This window comes from Aulonocara stuartgranti (assembly GCF_965226115.1).
Source record: "Aulonocara stuartgranti genome assembly, chromosome: 2".
In the NCBI taxonomy this organism is placed as follows: Eukaryota; Metazoa; Chordata; class Actinopteri; order Cichliformes; family Cichlidae; genus Aulonocara; species Aulonocara stuartgranti.
This window is the reverse complement of record NC_138940.1, coordinates 1,414,077-1,419,534: the sequence shown is the minus strand read 5'-3', so window position 1 is coordinate 1,419,534 and position 5,458 is coordinate 1,414,077. Positions and strand designations below refer to the sequence as shown.

General features: G+C 39.4%; 1 long non-coding RNA gene across 1 annotated transcript; it reads right to left on the bottom strand.

Annotated features, from left to right (window-relative positions):
- Positions 1–253: 253 nt before the first annotated feature.
- Positions 254–4,286, bottom strand: LOC309719879. The gene is made up of 3 exons (XR_014280346.1): positions 4,036–4,286; positions 3,301–3,373; positions 254–463 (listed from the first exon to the last, which is right to left on the bottom strand). It is a non-coding gene; the product is annotated as an uncharacterized lncRNA (long non-coding RNA).
- Positions 4,287–5,458: the final 1,172 nt, after the last annotated feature.

The window sequence follows — 5,458 nt, the reverse complement described above, 5'->3', positions numbered from 1 at the left end:
AATAAAAATGTCAGTCATCAATTCATGCATCACCTCATGTCATCATAACAGAGGTCTGTCTTCCAGGAAAGAACAGTTTAAAATTAATGTAATATAGTATTGGCCATACTATATGATGTATTGCTTGTCTTTGTTTAATAATACAGAAGACAAAGACCTTAAAAAATAATCGCATATCGCATCGCAATCGCAATATTGGGGCAAAAAAAATCGCAATTAGATTATTTTCCATAATCGTTCAGCCCTAATGTCATGTTAAGGAACTGATTAAAATCTGTGTCCATGTACTGCAATCTGAACTGTTCAGAAACTCCGCACTGATTTTCAATCTCCGCTTTGAGCTCGTTAACATTCTTTGGTATCCCCAAAGGAAGGGTTAACTTGAGTGCGTTGTTCTCCCCCAGGATTATCAGAAGCTTTGTTGGGGCTGTCATTTCTGATGTCCCAATCTCCAACTGTTACTCTAAAAAATAAGTGCAAGAACATGAGCAGGTGGTTCCCAAACTTCAGTACATGTTACAATGGTGAAGCAGGTATTTTTTTAGTGGTATTCAGAATTTCGCAGCACAATTTTTTTTCTAGTATTTTTACAAGGCTTGAAACATATCCGAGTAGATTTAAGTTCTGGTCCAACTATTTTTAAGAACCAAACTTTGAGAAGAACTGCTATACAGCACAAAAATTAAATCGGCAACATGGACATTAAAATTACCTGAACAGTGTATGTATCTCTTTAATGTAACCATGCGAGAAGCTCCGACTTGGTAGTCACAAAGTGGATAACAATCCACCAGATCCTCATGTGCAACAAGAGAAATTTCCTTTGGAGATGGGTCAATTTTGAAGGATCCATAGTGTTCAGTGTACCACGAGCTCAGTTTTTTTACTATAAACACCAACGAATCTGCCAAAATACACATCTGCAGGATTTCAGCAAACTCTGGCAGACCCCCCAGTGATCCATGTACTATTAACATGCCCTTCCTGTAGTAGATGCCCGCAACAGACACACTCTGGGCAAGGCTAACTACAGCTGTGTCAGGGTACTTTTCAGCAAGACAATGTGCAATTTCACGTTTGAGAAGTTCTACTGGGACTGCCGAGACTCGTGAAACCTCAAAAGTGGCTTTGCTACAGCCTGATGAATGCATGTAATGGCCAATCATGAGCTGGTGATTGGTTGACAAAGACAGGGTTATGTTTTTGAAGCAGTTTGTGTGTCTAGCAACTTTTTAAAAAAATGTGTGCTTTGCCTCGAATCTGATTGTCCATAATAAGGCAAGTGGACCAAAATGGCGAATTATTGAGGGATAATGAGCCAGAAAGTGATGTTTTGGCAATGGTCTTCTATCTGGGCATACTTCTTTGTACCTTTGATGGTGGTCTAAAATCTTACTCTCCAGGTATGCAACTGAGTCACTGTTATGAACAGGACACACAACAAGCTCAACAATATTCTTCAAATCTAGTAGAAGTTCCCAAGCTGGTTCGTTTTCAGGTATGTGTTGTCCAATAATAAGTGGCAGAAGTCTTAGTAAACACCAATTTTCATGTGCATTGCCACCAACAGTTTTTTTACTAAGAAAATTGTGAGGCAATTTCTGAGGACGATTAGTCTGATCCCCTCCTTTGTAGGGAAATGACTGAACAAGTCTATTTAGATTTTCAAAAGTGATGTACTTCTTGCCTATTAGTATTCGAAGGCACTCAGCTATCTCAAAAGGCACAATACCTTCAAAAAGGTCATGTGCAAGATCAGGGGGGAATCCTGCAGTGACCTTGAAGAAAGACAGACTGTCTGCCAAGACACACGAGCTTTTCACACCACAACAAGCTACCCCTGTCTCACGTGCAGTTGCTATGTGTACACGATGGAGCTCCTCAGTTCTCAGAGAAAAGTCACTATTTGTAGCTTTTGATTCAATTTCTGAGCGTGTAGCAGTACAAAACCTGCAAAAGTAATCTCCAGAAAAACTTTCCACAAAACCGGCCAATCCATGAGCTCCGAGGCTGTCTGCCACTACATATTGGACAGTGCCTTTAAAGTTGACCCCTAAATTGTCAATGAACACTCCCTGCTGCTCTAAAATGACAAGGTCTTGCAAAAGTGGCTCAAATATTTTTGGATAGCCAAAGGTCCTAAGGTCCTCACTTTTGCACAAGAGAGCCAAATAAATAGAAGAGAGGGATGAATGACTACCTGGTGGCAAGTTACCTAAAATCCAGTAAACTGAGCAAAGTTTATGCTTTTTCCGTGATGTCCCCAATGGATTGCAAATTTCGAAATCATCAACATAAAGACAAATAGAGATTCTTAGTTCACCGCCTGAGAAAAACTCATTATTTTGAAAATGTAGACCATCTTTATATGATGTATACTTTTCCTTATTTACAAAAGGATTCTGATTGTGGCTAGTGACAAATTTGTTCAGTATGTTTTCTTGTTTAAATATCTGCTGTAATGATTTTAGAATAGGAATATACTGAAAGGTCCTCTTGCTTTGGGAGTCGAGAATGTATTCAATTGGATCAATTACTTCAAAATGTTTTCTGTAATACTGTCTGCGTTTGAAGGCAGTGGCAAGTGTGCCGTCCTTTTCTATGGCTTTTAACAAAGGGTTAAAAGAAACTGCCTTTGTCAGTTCTTCAATAACAGGCTGGTCTAGACAAAGGTTATGATTCTTGAGTATGTCTACAATTACTTGATTTGTCAAAGGCACTGATGCACAGCTTATCAGGTAGTGCAATTCTGAAAGCAACTCGTCAATTGCTATGCTGGGAACATGAAAATAGTTTTCCAACTTAAGTAAAAGAGATGCAAAATTAAGTTCTATTACATTTGCCAAATCTTCAGTCTCACTTGTAGTTGTATCGTGATCAATATTTGCACTTATGTCCTCTTCTACAATAGTGTCTGTACTGTCATCAGCTGATGTTTGGCCTACAATAGTGTTAGCAATACCGATTTTAAAGTCTTTTAAGGTATAAGGATTGTGTTTCCTATTTCGATGAGACTTGAATGTACCATAGATATTTGTTTTGAAAGAACAACCCTCAAACATGCAATGCACAGTCTCGTTACATTTTAGATGGTTGTTAATGTGAGAAAAATACTCCTGCTCTGAAGCTATGTTGCAGCAGGAACACAAATGGCAGTTAAATGTTGCCAAACTCACAGACTTGTCTAGAGTTCTTTGGGTATGTGATCTGCTTAAGTGGCTATGTAGAGCATTCCATGTTTTGAAAACACAGACACAATCAGAATAGGCACATGGATAATGCTGTCTACTATGAACTAACCTGTAGTGTTTTAATAACAGAGCTCGTGATGACACCACTTTTTTGCACAATTTGCACTGCCACATCAACGTATCTGGGGGAGAAGCACAAAAGACATTTTCATTACACTGTCCCTGAAAAAACTAAATAATTTGCACATTGTTAATGTTTCATATTAATCAGTTTTATTTTTAATATTGTATGCTACAACAATGAATTTATTGATCTACATCATCACCACTGCATATTGTGTAAATGTGTGTGTAATCTGACATTAAAAGTCGAGTGAGAAATCCCATGGACATTGTACAACATTAATGCAGTTCATCTTACACCAGCTTACTAAATGCTTTCTGCAAGCTACATCAAAACGTAAGCTGAAATATTAGACAGAAAATACACCCTAACCTGTCTGCTAGCGAGGAGCGCTTCTCCACTGTTGTTGGCTAAAGTGCAACGCAGTCAGGCGTCCGAGTATAAACTCGGCGCGAAAGTGCGTGCCGGACTGAATGCGCTGCCTGTACCGACGCATACCGACGCTAGCGCTACACTACATTTGGGCTGAAAACAGAGCTTTGCTATTGCAATGGAGTCCCCTCCAAAATCATTTGGAAACTCACGTGCAGCGAGTCCACGTTAGCAAACCTTTACCGGGCAAAACCCTGCCTGTACTCTTTTCTTAGTAGCACTTGCGACATTAACTGACGTGTGAACATATATATGTAGACGGGCTTTACAAGAAAAATGACTTCTTACCTGATTTTTGGACAAAAATGCGGCTGAACCAGTCCACATGGCGAAGAAAAAGCAAGCTTGAGAAAGAGGGTGGTGCGCATGCGCATTGGCCCTTACTTAGGCGGGCTCTGCACGCAGCAGTATGTGCAGAGGGACAAACCTGTGAATTTACTCAACAATGTTACGTTGACACAGTTCAATGACTTTGTGTAACAACAAAAAGTAACAACATTTCATTAAATTTGCACAAACACTTTAAGAATTTTTGCAAAATCGAGTTTATTAAGAACAAACAACAAAATCTACTTTAGTAAAAGCAGAGATAGGCTGAGTTCATTTTTTTGAGTGTAGTTTACATGTTAGTTAGCTAATACAGTATTTTGTACTTTCAGTTTTACGATGGTCAAAGAGAAGGCAATGGTCAGAGGCCATTCTTCAATAAATCAGCGCAAAAAGGAAAATAAGTCTGGTTATTGGAGCATCGTTATCTCGCTGTCTAGCTGGTGAAACTAAGAGACTCAGGGCGAGGACAGCATACCTCTTCTCCTTTATTTTTCTCTTCCTCTCCTTATGTTAACTTTCTTCCCAACTCTTTTCCTTTTATTTCTCTTTCCCAGCCACAGTCCTGTGTAATAACTGAAAATAAAAATAATCCTAATAAAAATCTAATAAGCTATGACTACCAAGTGGACAAGTATAGCAAAAGCCCTCCTCTTAGGAAAAGTAAATCTGTTGGCTATTTTTCTTGATTGATACACTGTGAGACAGGACGGGCAAAAAACACAACCCAACAACATGTAATTTATTTGCAAGAATGTAATGTCCTATGAATGGTGCTTGGAGATGGTGGAGACGGCAGTGAGAATCAAATTCACAAGTGATATTGATAACGGAACCTGAATTATTCAGTTCTTATCAAGTCCCATCCCTTAGGGGGACTTAAACACCCAAGTGTCCTTGGTCTGCTGAGCGACCTTACTTGGGCAATAAGTGGCCGGCACGAGTTACTCATTTCTCTTGTCCCTGGTTGTTTCCTCATGGCTGTGAAAAAAAACAAAAATAGTTTAGCGCTCTGTTCCAGGAGAGGCTTACTGCAGTTTAGACTTTGCTGGAGCTGGAACTCAGAAGATGGAGCAGGTCATGTATTGATCTGAATGTTGGTGGTTCTATCCCTGGCTGTTCCAGTCTGCATGCCAAATATCCTTGGGAAAGATACTGAACCCGAATGTCTTTCCAGTGGAGTCTGGATGTACGTGAATGTTAGATAGAAAATCACTTAAGCATAGAAAAACAGACTGCATCAACTTGTTAATGAGGCATGTTGTATAAAGTGCTTTGAGTGCTCAGATAAAGTTGAAAAGTGCTGCACAGGAGCGCTGTAAGAACCAGTGAAAAAGACCCTCACTGTAAACAGATTGGACTTTGCTGCTGACTGTAATACACA